This window comes from Capsicum annuum, chromosome 11, assembly GCF_002878395.1.
Source record: "Capsicum annuum cultivar UCD-10X-F1 chromosome 11, UCD10Xv1.1, whole genome shotgun sequence".
Classification (NCBI taxonomy): Eukaryota; Viridiplantae; Streptophyta; class Magnoliopsida; order Solanales; family Solanaceae; genus Capsicum; species Capsicum annuum.
This window is the reverse complement of record NC_061121.1, coordinates 40,571,743-40,590,472: the sequence shown is the minus strand read 5'-3', so window position 1 is coordinate 40,590,472 and position 18,730 is coordinate 40,571,743.

Genomic DNA, 18,730 nt, shown 5'->3' with positions numbered 1-18,730 from the left:
CCAGGATCTATTATCTCATATAGAGGTACCCAGTTTACCTTTTATTTTTGGAAAGACTTCTAAAAGGGTCTTGGTACCCAAGTTAACCGTAGTACAACCTTTCACCCTTAGACAGATGGTCAAGAATAATGGATCATTTAGAATTTGGAAGATATATTAAGGGCGTGTGCCATTGAATTTAAAGGTGGTTGGGATGATCACTAGCCCTTTATTGAGTTTGCATATAATAACAGTTATCATTCTAACATTCAAATGGCTCCGTTTAAGGTTCTTTATGAGAGGAGATATAGATCTCCTATTGGTTAGTTTGAAGTGGGTAAGGCTGCAGTGGTAGGGCTTGACTTGGTATTAAATTCCTTAGAAAAAGTTCAGTTGACCAAGGAAAGGCTTAAGACAGCTCAAAGCTAATACAAATCGTATACAGATGTGCGAAGAAAGGATCTTGTGTTTAAGATAGGGGATTATGTGTATTTGAAAATCTCTTCAATAAAAGGAGTGATGAGGTTTAGCAAGAAGGGGAAGCTCAGTCCCTAATATATCGATCCTTACCAAATTCTCAGTCATTTCAGAAAGGCAACTTATGAGCTTGAGTTGCCTTCAATTATAGATTCAGTTTACCTAGTGTTTCATGTCTCCTTTCTAAAGAAGTGCATAGGTGACCCAGCAGTTGTAGTCCCTATAGAGGGTATAGATGTTCAGAACAGCCTCCCTTATGAAGAGACCCCAGTTAAAATTCTATATCATAAGGTTCGCAGACTGAGGAACAAAGAAGTCCCTCTAGTCAAAGTTCTTTGGTGGAATCAGTCTTCTGAGGGAGCTACTTAGAAAGCAAAAGTAGATATGTAGACCAAGTATCCCCACCTCTCCTCCACAAACTCAAATTTAGCTCAAGGTAACAGTTTTCTTGAATTTCTCTATCCCATGTTAACATTTCCTTAATGAGTTTGACATTAGTTCAGTTGCATAGCATTCTCATATCAAGCATACCTTCATGAAATAGCTCAGTCATGTGTAATGCTTTCAGAACTCAGTCATGCTTCAATTAAGCATGTTTAGTATAAAATCTCAATATATTGGTACTTTCAGTCTTGTAATCATGTTTCAGTTTTGCATGATTAGTGTATATATAAATTCAGTCTATCAGTACTCTCTCGAATTAGTTAGTCTTTTTTGAGGATCAATGTTCCAAGGGGGAGATATTGTAAGACCTTGCAAAATCTTAAGCTTAACTTAGTCCGTTAATGCTTGAAAAGTGGTTCCATAATTAGAAATTTTAGTTAAGTGTTTATACTTAGAATTATTTTAGCCTTCCTAAGTTGATAATCCTATTCCACGACCCTTATAACCTGACAATATCAATTGTTAGGTTGATTCATGATCAGCAATATTAGTAGGTCACTCCGGGTGAGTTTTTAATTTTTTTGACCTCGTTTGAACCATGTTTGGGTGACCAAAATAGTGGATCGATGCAATCTCGACGCATCACGTCGCCCATCGCGTTGACAGATAAGTTTTCCCCAACTTTCAGTTCAATTCCAGTGAACTAGACACGAGGCGTTGGTCATCTTGTTGATACCATTGATGTGGTGCATTGGTTTGTGTATCACTAAAGATGTTTTCAGTCATTAAAAACCCACGTCCATAGGGGTAATTGGGTTTTTTCCTACTTTATTTCAGGCCAAAACATGAGATTAAGCAACTTTAGAGGCAAAATCTATTCTCTATTCTTAAAATTACTCAAGAACAAAACTTTAGGGCTTCCAATTCAAGATTCAAGCTTAAAGAAATTCTCCACAACTTTCAAAGAATGAACAACCAAGGTATGTTAGGTGTTCATCCAAGGGTTTCCTTCCACCCTTGGAGTTTAAGAACCCCTTTTTAATTACAAGTTGTCTTCTTTCATGAAATTCATGTTGAATGCGATTGTATTCATAATTATGATGTTAGTTAGGTTTAGAATCCATAATAAATTACAAGTTTCATGAGAAATAAATAGCATGTGTGTGACACTGTATGGTTTCATAGTAAAAACCCTTGAATTTGTGAGTTGGACTTGATCATGATACTTGTATGTTGTAGTATAGCCATGTGTATAAGTTATGCTACCCAATTGTTTGATGAATTGTTCATGTGAGTTGTTTAATGAAATCAGACCATGTTAACATGTATACAAATTCATGTCATGCAAGCATTTGCTATAATGCCTCAATGAACGAATGGTGACAAAGTGACTAGTTATCATGTCTTCAAGATTGTGCTATGCTTTACAATTAATGCTATCCAGTCCTGGGGGTATTTAATACCCGAAAATCTAGTTGTTTACCTAGATTTATAGTAGCTTCAGAATAGTCTCAGTAATGTTATGTTTAGTAGTACTCAGACAGTACATGACTCAGCGTATTCAGTCAGTTAACAAAACTCAGTGGACTCAGTCCGTTACAAGAACTCAGTAAACTCAGTTCAATTTAGTTTGATTGAATGATCAGTAACAGTTCAGTCAAGCCTAGTACAGTCTAGAAATCAGTTCAAGGTTTATTCAGTTGGGGGTAGGAATCAGCACCGAGTGAATCAAGGGATAGGGCATTCTTGTCAGAAAAGGGTTTGACCCTTAGTAGCAATCCATGCATTACAGAACTATACAATCAGTGTAGGTTGAGATGTCTTCCTGCCAGTCTAGGGTTGATGCATCTCGTATGAGTTTTCCTGCTAGCTAGGGTTGACGGAAGAGCTTCCTTTTAGAGAGGGTTAACTCATATCCATTGTTAGTATCCCTTGGCAATGTGCTAACACACTTCCATCTTGGGTCATAGGTTAGAACCCAACTCAGTTCCTAATCGGTGTATGTCGGTTAGATGAACGCTCCCACAGTTTTAGTTTCAGACTCAGTATAAAAACTCAGTTCAATTTCAGAATCAGGACTGCCAGATACAGTCACCCAGCTCAGTATAAGACTTAGTTCAGTTCTACAGAATCAGGACTATTAGAAATAGTCACTCAGTTAACAATAATTCAATTATTAATTAAATCAAATATCAGTCATTTAGCTATCATAATTCAGTGCCAAGTATTAACATGATCTCAGTTACAGCATGGGTAGTTATGTGTATATCATTGCATAATTAATATTTACAGTAATTTTAGATATACATGTGCTCTCAGTTAGTTATATTCATGTTACTTAGTCAGTTATTTTTCATGTATATGAACCCATGCATTTAGCCTTACATCACTTAGCACACCAGTACATTCAAAGTACTGACACATACCTTTTTTTTGTGCTATGATGTTTTATATCATAGGTTCAGATGCATGGGCTCCCGATCGCACTTAGTATCCCAAACTATTAGCAGCATACTTAGTGTTGAGTCTTCATAGTTCGAGGACAAAGTTGTTATTTTGGCATTTTCAGTATATTAGCAGTAGTCGGAGTTAGGGACTTATCCCATCAACTCCACTTTTGGACAGTTAGAGGCTTTCAGACTAGAGCATTTATAGACAGATGGTCAGTTCTCAGTGTTTTGATTTTAGTTTTGAACCTTGTGGATATTTTTGCCTAATTTTTCCATTATACAGTATTATCATTATTTAGCGATTGTAGCTGATGTCAGTCATGGGTTAGCTTGTGGTCCCTCGAGATTATGAGCACCGAGTAGCGTCCAATGTACAGACTCAGGATGTTATTGTTAATTAGGGTAGACTATTCAGGTTTTGGAAGATATGCTCCACGTATATGTTGTGGTCTACAAGCTTATTGAGAGCATCATTTAGCCTTAGAGTAGTTTGCTTATAATAATAGCTCCATTCAAATATTAAGATGGCCTCTTTTGAGGCATTGTATGGTAGAAATTGTCAATCTCCAATTGGTTTGTTTGATACTTCAGAGGTTAGATCGCATGGTATAAACTTGCTTTTTGAGTCCTTGGAAAGAGTTCGGATGATTTACGATAGGTTTTTGGCAGCCTAGAGTAGGAAAAAAGTTATTGTGGACCTCAATCTTTGTTCTTTGAATTTTGGGATTTGTGATTGATTTTTGCTTCGTATGTCACCCATGAAGGGGGCGATAAGGTTTCAAAAGGGGGAATCTTAGACCGAGGTACATTGGATCTTTTGATATTCTTTAATAGTAGGGAGGTTTCTTATGAGCTGGCCTTACCTTTGATCTTTTCAGCGTTCATCTAGTCTTTGTATCTATACTTTGGTGCTATATTTTGGATGAGTCTTATTTCCTTCACTAGGTTTGGTTCAGTTGGATTAGAGGACAACTTTTATTGAGGAGCCACTATTTATATAGCTAGGGATGTTGGATAGTTACATTCTAAAGATAATCTTATGGTTAAGATTCAATGGAGACATTTTCTATTGAGAAGGATACTTGAGATTTTGAGTCAGACATGCATAGCGGTTACCCTCATATCTTTAGCAATTAAAGTATTTCCTTGCCTTTAAGTTTCAGGACTAATTAAAGGCTTAGTCGTGGATAGTATAATGACATGATTTGTGACAATTTTACTTTTATGGGATTTGACCATTTTCCCTTTCCATGTTGTTTCTAAATGTTTATTTTGGGGTATGGGGATGATTGGCATGGATTTTGAATACATTCGAAAGGGTTTTAGGAGATTTTGAGGGTTTTTGGGGCTTTAAAAGTTCTATAGTTGACTTTGGTCAACATTGATTATTCTAAACGTTGGATGGTAATTTGGACAGTTTTATTAGACCTAAAATGTTAAATTTAGGTTAGTGGCGGAGTTGGTTTAGATTTGAAACCTTTATTTTACATTCTGACATTTCGTTTGAAAACTAGTGAAATTAGCCTAAAAGGGGTCTCGGGGCTAACTTTTTCAAAACAATTTTTTTCAAAAATTCTATGTCTCCATTAAGTCTAAAAAATCAAAAATAGCTTAGTCACATATGCAATACCCCGTACTTTTCCTAGCTTGAAAAGTTTTCCAAGAATGTTAGAAGATTTCTTTGAAAGATGAATCCACTTTTGTACACATGGTATTTTCACTTTTTTTTCATGTGGCAAATTCAATAAGATTTCCATCAATACTAAATTTTCTCAAATCCGACACCTGGGTGAAGAGTTAGAGCCTTTTTAGTGAGACAGTGTATCACCTACACCTTCAGCGCATCGCGGAGATAGCTCAAATGACAATTGTCAATTTCCAGTGTTGCTCTGCGATAGTGGCGTGTCGCACCAAACTTGCAGGTCGTAGACAAGGTGGAAACGCAATAGCTCCACGTCGCGCCACCGTGCAATTTCCCATTTGTCACTTTCTACTGACTTGGCGTGATAGTGGCGCATAGCGCCAAGGATGAAAATCAAAAAAAATTCTCAAAAATTAAATATGTGGCCTAGGGTTAAATGGGTCAATTTCCCACCCTATATAAGCCTTATAACACGATATTTGGATATAATTTAGCAACTTATACTTAATTACTCTAAAAAACTCTCAAGAAGAAGCCCTTGGGTTTTCATAGAAAGTTCAATTCCAAGGGAATTCACCGTCAAATTTCTAGAATCTTTCTGTCAATCTTTGTAGAATCACAAGCTAAGGTATGCGGAGTGTTCATTCATGGATTCCTTTCATCCATGAAGCCCAAGAATCTCTTTTCTAAGTTTATGTTTATGGATTTCTTTATGAATTTCATGTTGGGTTTGTTTTGTTTTTGTTGAGAATGAACAATTGAATTCAAATCCATGTTGGGTGATCAATTTTATATGGAATTGTTTTGTATAGATGTATATTCATGTGAACCTATTAATAAACCCTAGGATGATTAAATTAGATATGAATCATGACGTTTGATTGTTGTATAATGTTGTATACATGTGCTATGCCTATCATGTGTATGATTAAATGCCTAGATGAAGGAACAATGGCCAACTAGTATAATATCATGAAATCCCCATGTATGTACAAGCTTATGCTTATCACATGTTTGATGAAGTGCTTTAATATATGAATTATGAAATGTGTTATTGGTCATGTGTTCAAGTAAGCCATGTCATGTCAGTTTCTTCTCATCGAGTCCTGGGGGTACTTGTACCCAAACATTTAGCTGTGTGCCTAGAGCCATGTCATGTTTTCACAATCTCCTCAGTTAAGCTATGATCCATAGAACACAGTCAGTCATGTGACTTAGGAAATCTCAGTAATCTTAGTAGTTCAGTAATCTCAGTGATCTCAGTACTCAGTAATCTTAGTAACTACAATATTCCTTGTCAATCTCAGTAACTTTAGTATTCTTAGTCAGTCCTCAAAACTCAGTATATTCTGCCAAACTCAGTAAATTTAGTTTAGCTCCGCTAAACAATACCACTAGTATTAGTTTAGTTCAACTAATCAGTTCAGTTAATTAGTTCAGTGTCTTTCAGATGGGAGTAGGATTCAGCACCGAGCGAGCCTAAGGATGGGGAGTCACCCGCTAGATGGGACTGAGATCCCTAGAAGCAATCCCTAAGTTCTAGAGCTACATGGCCAGCATAGGTACAAGATGTAACCCATTAGATAGGACTTACATTCTCAGGGATCACACGTTAGCGCATTTAAATATATAGGACTGATCCCAGAGGTCACCCGCTAGATTAGGACTTACTCCACAACAGTTGTCTTTACTAGTGGCACGGTACTGACACCCTTCCAGATGGGGTTACAGGTTGGACCCCATTTATCTTAGTATGGGGAATGTCGGTTAGATAAATACATCCCGCAGTTTCAGTTATAGAATTAGGACTATCAGATATAGTCAATTCAGCTCAGTAGTATAGATTTAGGACTGTCAGATACAATCACTCCTTATCATTAAATAGACTCCAAGATCACCCACTAGATAGGATTGATCTTAACTATGGTCATTCAGTAATGATATTATCAGATTTATAGATCACCCACTAGATAGGACTGATCTCAAATTCAGTTACTCTGATACAGTATGGAACTCAGCTAGTTCCATCAGATTCAGGATTCTTAGATACAGTCACTCATGTTTTCAGTTATATCAGTTCTCATAACTCATGTTATTAGTTATATCAGTTATCCTAACTCATGTTATTAGTATTCAGCTTTAGGACTGTCAGATACAGTCAACCAGACTAGTTCTTCATAATCAAAATTGTCAGAAATAGTTATTCATGTATCAGTAACATAGTATCAGCCCCTCAGTATACAGTAACATAATATAAGTCTTTCTCACTCATTAGCGACTCAGATGTCAAAATCAGTAGACACAGTATTCAGAACTCAGTATTCAGTCCTAGCATGATCTCAGTTACAGTTACGTATATATGTATGTATTCTCACGTTCATGTTAGTTAGTCAATTAGTATTGTTCATGTATATTAACCTATAGCATTCAGCCTACCTCACTTGCAGACCAGTACATTCAAAGTACTGACGTATTTCCTCCATGGTATCTTATACCATAGGTTTAGAAGCACGAGCTCCAGAGAACCAGTAGCATCTTAGTTCAACAATTAGAGTTAGCAGTGGGTCCTCAGCCTTCGAGGACATGATGATCACATTACTGTTTCAGTTTTTAGTTTATTTCAGTAGTTGGAGTTAGTTAGGGACATGTCTTATCAGCTCCTTATTCAAATAGTTTAGAGGCTTTCAGACTACAGCATGTTCAGAAAATTATCTCAGTTGTTTTGGTATTCTCATGCCATATTTTTCAGTTATGTACTAGTATTGAACCTTATGGCCTTTCAGTTCATGTTTATACATTTATGATATTATTACTATTATTTAGTGCTCAGTTTAAGGATATCAGTCATGGGTTTGCTTGAGGTCCTTTTGGGTCATGGGTACCGTGTAGTGTTCCGAGTACCAGATTTGGGACATCATAGCTCATCTGTATTCAGAGTATTTCAAGTAAATCACAAGGGGATGGTCGACAACTTTATAATTTAGCAAGGTTATTGATTAGCTAATATATGGTATTGCTTTTTAAGCGGCCAAGGACCTCTTAAGCAGTAGCTGCTTTAAGGACCAAACATCGCTAAATCAATAGCTACTTTAGCAGCCTGGTACCACTTTACCGATAGCCACTTTAGTATTTATTTAGTTTCTAAAGCGACCATCACTCTATATATCTCCGTTTTGTGATTTTTCTTTATTTTTAGACCTTGAGATTTTGTTTTGGGTAATTTTTAGAGTTTTCATCATGATTTTAGTGTGGGTTATTCTGAGACTGTTCGAAAAGAAGTCTTTGCATTGAAGGACTTTAGGCTTGAATTTCAACGCTTTGAGGTAGGTTATGATTTAACTTTCTTTAGACTGGGCTGGGTAGTTTATGAATACGTAACGAATGCTAAGGGTTGGGTAAATAACAATAAAAATATTTTTAGAGCTATTACATGTTGTGTGATTCCCATGTAGGAACATAGATTATCTTATTAACTTGTTATATTATATTTTGTGTGATGCTTGTATGAGGGCCTTATTTATATCTTTTGCTTTATATGTGCATTTAAATATCTTATTTCTCAATGTGATTCTTGTCCAGGGATTGGATAAATATTATAATCCTTATTTGTGCACTATTTTCCCTTATTGTGATATAAATTCCAAAGGAATGGATTGATTTAACAATGGATTACATGCATATTTATTTCGATTGTGCCAAACTAGAACTGCTATTATGAAAATTTAGCATATTGAGTAGATTTCTGGGCTTACTTATAAACATATTGAATGGATTTGTTTATCTTATTTATTTGCTTATGATAAATATCTCCTTATTCCATACATACACATTCAAGAGATATCGGAACCATTGAGGCATAGATTTTTGAAAGAAAATGAGACACTTTTAAAATTGGTAGACATAGCGATGTGTCTGTTGGGTAGATCAAGTTATGAGATTAATATTTGTGTGAAACTTAAGATAGTTTACAGTTTCCAAAACCACCATGGTCCTACTTTGGGATTATTGAGGCTCGATAGGTGTATACAAAAAGTCATGTGATGACTTTCAAAACATTTATTTCATCATTCATTGCATTGCATTTGCACATGTATAACATTTTTTTCTTTTGGGTTACTTGATGTGCCATCATTTCTTATGTACTTTTGTAAATGCCTTGTACTTTTGATTTTGCATATGTATGTATGTATATATATATCTTAGAACTATTAGAGGAGATGGTGTGAGCTATCATTTGAGGATTTTTCTACTTGCAGGTTGTGTGCTTATAGTATTTTTTTTACTTATATTATTTTCTACTTTGCTCAGTCGGCCTGTGATACACACTGAGTATAAATGGACCGTACTCACTCCTTCATATATACACAAATACATACATACATATATAAATATATATATCTTAGAACTATTAGTGGAGACGATTTAAGCTACCATTTGAGAATTTTTCTACTTTCAGGGTGCATGCTCATAGTATTTTTTTACTTGTATTATTTTCCAATATGCTCGATCGACCTGTGATACCTACTGAGAACAAATGGACCATATTCACTCCTACTGTTCCCCTTCAGTGCAGAGCCTAGCATGAGTATGACACTATCACATACCAAAAATGGGCCATGAAGGGACTTATCACAGGTCAGCCTTGAAAAGTAAGCCAATCACCTAAACTGATAAAATCATAACAAAAACAATAGCAATTTGACCCAAGGCAGGAATTGTAGAATGAAGTTAGACCCATACAAGTAAAATAATAGTGAAAGTCGAAAAAAATCATAAATCACCCAAAACCTGGTTTTGTAATGTAAGAGCATCTAGATCAAAATTTGAAAACTAAAAATACACATCTGTCTCTGAATCATAAATAAACATAAGTAAGGATAGATGAGGTTTGAATCATCCCAAAACTCTAAAGCAAATCAGTTCCTCAAAAATCTTGAATCCCATACAAAATCAACTGGCATGTGAGGTACTCGTACTAGGATCTGCATCGAAAGGGCATAGTAGAGTGACTACGATCCACTTGTACTCAGTAGGTACATAGGCCAAATAATAAAAGCAAAAAATAATATAAGTAAGACAACATTATGAGCACACTACCTCCAAGAAAAAAAGTCTCAAATTATAGTTCACACCATCTCTACTAATACTTCTAGCATTAATACATCAAAATGGAAACAACACAAAAATAAACTGAAACTAAGCACAAGTCAAGAAAACTAGAAACCATGAAGAATATGGGTGAAAATACGATGCAATGCAATGTGGATGGGATGAATGGTGAAAGCCATCACATGACTTTTTATATACACCCACCGAGCTTGTAGCTCCAAGGAAGGACCCATGAGGGATTCGCAATCAGATATTAAATCCCATATCTTAGTATCACTGCACCTCTCCAGCTCATGTTCACAGAGTGGTTTTTCATAAAAGTGTCTCATTTTCTTTATAAAATGGTGTTTCTTAATGGTACTATTATCTACAGAATGTATATATATGGAATGAGGATGTAATTCTCACAATCAATAAAATATGACGATATCTAATCAATATAGCACGTTTATGTGTACATATATATATGTGTGTCTGCATATATGTGTGTGTGTATGTAAGCTTAAAAATAAACTCATTATGTCCACAATTAATGATTATCATCTCTAATTAGGCACCATCATAATAAATATGTATATAAAGGCATCATTAATATCATATCAACCCTAACTTAAGTATTATATCTAGAATGAAGGTAATTAAATGCAAATATATGACCAATGATGTCCAATAAAGTCCCCACATGGGCAAAACACAATGTCAGATATCACAAGTCAAAAATAATAGAGTATAATCAAACACACAGGCATACAAGGGTAATAATATTCTCTAAATACAAACACTATAGTTATTCACCCCAATCCATACCATGAATTACTAATATATTAACTAACATCTGAAAAAATTTAAGTCATAACCTACCTATAAATAATGAAATTCAAGCCTAAAATTCTTCAACCTTGAGCTTTTCCCTCAAAAATGGCCTCAAAATAAAGTACAACATTCAAATATAACATCTACATGTTAAAACAAAGCCATTGATACCCATATTACAAATATTCGGGCTGGATCCAAAATGGATTTGAAAAAATAAGTTTGAAAATAAAAGTGGGAAATTGGAATTTTATTTTAAGAATACCTTACCCAAGGCTATAGGAATCTATAGGTTAAACCCATGCAAAAATGGGTTTAAATTGAGGTTAAAATTGAAGAAAACGCTTTTTTAATCTTGTCACGGCCCGAACAAGGGCCTGGCTGTGACGAGTATCTCAAGTTCTACAAGGATCGGAAACCACCCCATCTTGCCTAGCCAAACAGAATACAATACAGCTAACAGTGGATCAATTCCAAACATATAATAAGATAAGTTGAGTTCTGAACATATAATAAGATAGGCAACTCATAAAGGAATTTAAAAATTTAAACAACCTCTCAAATCATAGTAATACACAAAGCCTATAAACAGACTAAAACCAAGCTAGGTTGGGACATACCCCCGGCAATAGCCAAAAAGGTAACCAAAGGAATAGTCTGTGACAAAAAATTGTATCATGAAGTAACAGGCCACCTAGATGATGGAGGCTCACCACTTCAATCTGACTTATGAATAATCTAAGAACCACCTATCACTACATACAAAAAGTAGAAGTGGCTCTATTCCCTACATTGCATGGGGATACAACATCTGGAGATGGTTACCAGGGTGAGCACTAGCATGTAACTCAAGAAAGGGATAAAATAATGTCAAGTCAAAAACACAGTAAAATCCATATGCACATAGTGTACATACATACATACATATATATATATATATATATATCTAACATTCTTGGATAGGGAATAAGATTTAGCATGAACTTTAAATCATTAGCCTAGGTTGTTTAGTGTACAGTCATAATAGTGCCCACGGGATATATAGGCCCCAGCTCTCACCTCCTTGTCAAGACCTAGAGTATGTAGCTGCACGAATCAAAAAATAATCATAACATACATACACAAGGGACTTGAAGCTCCCTGTCATATATCGAGAGTGACATGAACACCCGATCATAAAGCAAGGGTGACTCGAACGCCCAGCCATTTAGACTACTGCGCTGGCAAATGTAGTTTCTAGTATTTGTACTCTTGAGACCTACACTTTCACGGCGAACTACACAATCCCCTTTTTAAGCACAATTAAAAACATATAGTACATATCCCATTAATTTAATCAAGGAGTCATTCATTACGACAATATCAGGTGGTATGGTCATACTGACTATAGCTTGGAAGAAAAAATCATTATTCCAAATCAAATAGCCAATAAGACTATAACACACTAACCAATAAGACTCCGACCAATTTATGCAATGGGGGCTCGAACCATTAAACCAATAGGACTTCAAAATATTTAGCCAATTGGGACTTAAACCCATTTCAAAATCAATCAATGGCCATAAAGGCCTTTCAAACCATTAATGTTTCATTAGTTTTTTATGCAATTTCCATAATTCAAGAGTAGTTCATTGTCCATATAGTCATATTCAAAACTAATTTCATAAGAATAGCTTGAGTTCATGCCAATTACAATATTCAAAATCGTCAATTTTGGGAATCCCCGACCCCCATTCTAACCATAACCACCCTAAAAAGTTCAAAAACATCAATTCAAAACATGAATCATTCATAAAAGCCATGGGGAAAACATTTAAACAATCATTGTTCGAAATCCTCAACCCATCATTCAAAACCCATATCAAAATCATGTGAATACCAAATCAATTTATGCCATAATTTTAAACACAAGCTTAGGGAGAGAGATACATGGATTAATCACCAAGAAATTTGGAGAAGAAACCACCCTTGAGCCCTAAAGGACCAAACTCTTGAAACCCTAGCTTTGGCTTTGAATGGGGAATTTGAGAGAAGAGATAAGAGCAATTGTTCGAGTAATTAAGGGTTATGGGTTCCCTTAGGGTATTATAGGTCATGGGTCCCTTTTGGGGATAGAGGAAAATATCCAAAGTGCCCTTTAAATAAAAGCTAATAAGTGTCACCACTCATCACGGGTCACTTTACGAGTCGTGATGACTCCTTATGAGTCGTCACCATGACTCGTGGTGTAACAAGAATCTCAGGGCAACCACATAGGTCTAACTATGACCCGTACCCTATGACTCAAATTCAGACCTTATGACTTATTAAATCCAATTGTAATCTAGACAGTAACTCAGGGTCCCCATCACTGGTGACCCTATGACTCACACCATATGACTTGTATAAATTCTTGATGACTTATTGATTTTAGTCATACACAGAACAAACATCTTGAGAAACATCACTAGTCGCCTTACAATTGGGGTCCTATGAACCATAGTGATACCTTACGACTCATAAGGTAAGACGTAGATTAGGCAGTAAGCTCAAATTTCAGAAATTTTCCAAGGACCAAAATTTGGGGTATTACATTCCTCCCCCTCCCCATAATCATTCATCGATGAATAATGAATCAAGACATGCCATTAGCATGATTTAACATAGAACACAATCACAATTTCATTTAATAAAGACAGTAAACAAGGATATTAAGGACTACATATACCTTAAGCACGATTATCCAAAGCAGGAAACAAGAATGGATAATTGGACTTCATGTCCTCTTCGGCTTCCCTAGTAGTTGCTTCAACTTTATGATTACTCCATAGAACCTTCACCGAAGCCACATCCTTAGTCCTCAAATAATGGACTTGCCTATCCAAAATCTCTACCTGGACTTCTGCGTACGACAAAGAATCCAAAACACTCACACTCTACAAAGGGACAACCAAGGAAGGATCACCACGTACTTCTTTAATATTGAAACAGGAAACATAGGATAGATAGAACACAAACTTGAAAAAAATTCTAACTTAGAAGCCACATTGCCTACCCTCTTAATAATCAAGTTTGATCCAACAAAATAGGGACTGTGATTTCCCTTCTTTCCAAACCTCATCACTTCTTTCACGAAAGACACCTTTAAGAACACCCAATCGCCAAAATCAAACTCTAATTCCCTATGCCTCACATCTACATAAGACTTTTGGCAACTTTGGGCGGTTTTAAGCCTATCCTTAATCACCATCACCTTCTCCATAGTGTGGTGAGCCAAATCACGACCAAACAGTCTAGTCTTACCAACTTTAAACCACCCAATAGGAGAACAACATCTCCTACCATAAAAAGCCTCAAATGGAGCTATCTGAATACTTGAATGATAGTTGTTATTATACATAAACTCTATGTGAGGCAAATGATCAACCCAACTTCCACCAAAGTCAATTACACAGGCCCTTAGCAAATCGTCCAAAGTCTGGATTATCCTCTCTGCTTGTCCATCCATCTAAGGGTGGAAAGCAGCGCTGAAGTTCACCTTGGTCCCCAGTACTCTTTGAAAAAATACCATGCAACTTGACAACCTCCTGAATGAAAATCTTAGCATAATCCTCTTCAGAATAATTAGTACTTACTGGAAAGAAGTGAGAAGACTTTGTTATTCTATCAACGATGGCCCAAATAAAATTAAATTGGATTTGAGATAGTGGAAGACCAGTAACAAAGTCCTTAGTAATCTCTACTCATTTCCATATGGTTAACTTAATCTCTTGAGATAGATCACTAGGCCTCAAGTGTTCCATCTTTACTTGCTAACAAACCATACACTTGGCCATAAAATTGTCCACATCCCTCTTCAAGTTATTCCTTCAATAGATTTCTTTCAAATCATGATACATCTTTGTCGAACAAGGATGAACCATGTACCTTGACTCATGAGCCTTATCCAAGATTCACTCTCACAGCCCATCAACATCGGGAACACGCAATCTACCTTGGTACCTTAAGATACCAAAACCACCAATCTCAAAATCCATGACTTTATTTTGACCTACATCATCCTTAATCTACACCAAGATAGGATAAAAAACCTACTTCTCCTTCACCTCAGCACCAAGAGATAACTTTACCACCTCTTGAAAGATCATACTTCCATCCTTAGAGTCTATAATTTGAACTCCAATATTAGCCAAATGGTGAATTCCTTCACCAACCTCACTTTACATCTTCCACATATGACAAGCTACGTATAGACAACTTGCTACGGGCATTATCAACTATGTTGGCTTTTCCTAGATGAGAATGGAGACTCATGTCGTAATCCTTGAGTAACTCAAGCTATCTCCTTTGCCTGAGATTCAACTCCTTCAGGGTAAACTCATATGCAAGCATTTATGGTCTGAATATTTGTCAACATGAGCTTCTAAAAGTAATGGCGCCAAATCTTCAAAGCAAAAACCACAACCAACAATTCTAAATCATGAGTCCAATAGTTCTTCTCATGTACCTTAAGTTGCCTAGAAGCATATGCCACAACCCAGTACTATATGGGATGCATCATAATAAACAAAAAAAAACCATTAGTACCCTCAAGTAAGGTAAAAAATGGAGCTGAAGTTAACTTTTTATTTAATTTCTCAAAGATACCCTCACAATTATCGGACCATAGAAAGTTTAACTTTTTTTGAGTCAACTTAGTCAATGGAGCGTCAATCAAAGTAAAATTCTCCGCAAACCTCTTATAATACCCAGCTAAACCCAAGAAGATTTTAATATCGATTGGAACCATAGGTCTAGGCCACTTCTTAACTGCCTTGACCTTTTATGTATCCACCATGATCCCCTTGCTGGAAAAAATATGTCCAAGAAGGGGTACAATATTCAACCAAAACTCACCCTTTGAAAAATTAGCATACAATCATTCCTCCTTAAGATTTTGCAACACTATACAGAGGTGATTGGCATGATCCTCCTTATTCTAGGAGTATACCAAAGTGTCATCAATTAACAAAATGACGAATAGGTCTAGAAACTGATAGAATAATTGGTTCATAAGATCTATGAATGTTGTTGGAGCATTAGTCAACCCAAAAGACATGACTAAGAACTCGTAGTGACCATATCAGTTATGTAATATAGTCTTAGGGATATCCACCTCCTTAATCTTCAACTAATGATAATCGTATTAAAGATCAATTTTACAAAAGTACTTAGCACCTTGAAGCTGGTCGAATAGGTCATTAATCCTAGGAAGAGGATAATTATTATTCACCATCACCTTATTCAACTATCGACAGTCTATACACATCTAAAAGAAACCATCCTTATGAATTACGAATAGCACAGGAATACCCTATGAAGAGACAGTAGGATATTTTAATCCCTTATCAAGAAAATCTTTTAACTTCTCCTTAAGTTCTTTCAACTCAGTCAGAGCCATTCTTTATGGAGAGATAAAGATAGGATGAGCATCTAATAAAAGATCAATGCCAAATTATATCTCCCTATTAGAAGGGATACCAAGAAGATCACAGGAAATACTTTGAGAAACTTATTGACTACAAGGACAGATTGCAAGGAAGGGCCCTCAGAATTAGAATCCTTAACCTGAACTAGATGGTAAAGAAAACCCTTAGAAATTAACTTTCGAGCTCTAAGATATGAAATAAATCTTCTTTACATACTAAGGAAATCCCTTCCCACTAAATCACCGGTTCATTCGAGAGTTTGAACCTTACACTTATGGTCCTACAGTCAAAAGATGCATAGCACTAATAAAGCTAATCCATTCCCAAAATAACATCAAAGTCTACCATATCCAAATCTATCAGATTCACTAATATCTCCCTACCACATATAGATACGACACAACCCCTATAGAAATTTCTAGCTACAATAGAGTCACCTACCAGGTTTGACACAAAAAATGGATCAGAAATACACTTAAGACCAAAATCAAAACAAATAGCCACATAAGAAGTCACATATGAAATAGTAGACCCTAAATTAGGTAAGCAATATATGTCACGAAAGAAAAACTGCAACGTATTAGTGACAACTTCAGGAGATGCCTCATATTCCTGACGAATGACAAAAGTAAAAAGATGATCTCGACCAGTGCCAGAGCCATAGGTAACACCCTTTGGCGCAGGAGCTGAAGAAGTTGCCACTGGGACATTATTTACTCTCATAGCAACCCTAGCTTAAGGATGTTCCCACTGTATATGATCAAGCTAACCATATTTAAAACCCTAATTCCTTCCCTCACTACATACTCCATGATGCACCTGCCCAAAAAATCTCCAAAGAAGATATGATGGAGCTAATTAAGCACTACTTACCTGAGATTGGGCATCTTGTACCTTGAACCCACTGTTAGTCTTAAAGCGATGATAAACAGATGGCTTCATACATGGATCACTAGTCATAGAATAAGAACTAGAATTTGCCCACGTTTTGTTAGACCACTTCCTTCCTTCTCTATTACTATTCTGTTGGCCTCCACCCAGCTCGAAATATTTGACTTTTTATTCTGCCTCTCTTTAATTTTTTCCTGTATCTTTTTATCATCCTCCACCTATTGCATGTACACCACTATCTTAGAGATATCTATGGCATTATTCAGCTAGATGGCCTTGCACTCCAACACTAAGTCCAGAGACAAGCCTAAAGCAAACTTCCTCACCTAACCCTCATGCAAGTTACTAGCTCAGGAATATAGTAAGACAAAAAATGAAATTTTAGGGCGTACTCCTTCATACTCATCTTGCCCTATTTTAGATTCACAAACTCAGTCTTCGTCTCTCTTAACTTCTGAAGAAAGAAGCGATCAAGGAAAGCACCAGGGAAGTCATCCCACATATCTGACTCATCATTATCTCCTCTCAGTTGTTCTTACTCCTCATACCACTAATATGTAATATACTTTAATAAATATGTGTTGACCACCAAACCCTCAGAGTAAAAAACAAGCATCACTCTAAATATCTTCTCTATCTTATCAACAAAACCTTGAGGATCCTCCTTATTTATTGAGCCAATAAAAGTTAAGGGATTCAGCCTAATGAACTGGCCAACCCTAGTAACCTCAGAAGATGGAGCAACAGAACCAAGATAACTAGACTAATAGATTGAAAAGTCACCAACTGAGTCAGTAGATGAATAGATTAATAGAACCTGGCATTGGAAATATCTCCTTGGGGTAGTGGGGTATGACCATCATTAGCCCAAGAAGTCTGGGAAGGACTAGTAGGGATTGGTAGAACACTATAAGGGATAGTAAAATCAGGAGCTGGGACCCTAGAATAGGTTTGTACCTCATAAGTGGAATGAGTTCCATCCACATTGTTCTCATGTGGGACATAGTAGTTTCCACGAGCATAAGATCTTCACGGATGCATGATCTAATCTAAAATACAAAAAAAAACAAATTAGAGGAGTTTTCAAGACCTTGGACTTTATAACACAAAAATACATCCCAAGAAAGGAAAACATTTCTAAATTCCTCATAGCCTCTCCCGTATAAGTGTAGCGTGCTACACACCCTTAAAATAGACTCCACTTGATACAGCTTCATGGACACCCGATTGACCATGAACCTAGGCTCTAATATCAACTTGTCATAACCCGAACCAGGGCCTGGCTGTGATGGGTATCTCAAGTCACCGATGAACGGAGACAACCCTCTCTTGCCGAGCCAAATAGAACAAAATACAGTAAATAATAGATAAATTCCAAACATATAACAAGATTAGTTGATTTTCGGAAATATAAGATAGGAAACTTCGAAAGAAATTTTAGAATTTCAACAACCTTCCAATCCACAGTAATCCGCAAAGTCCCTAAGTAGATCAAAATCAATCTAGGTCATGACATGCCCCTGCCAATAGCCAAAAAG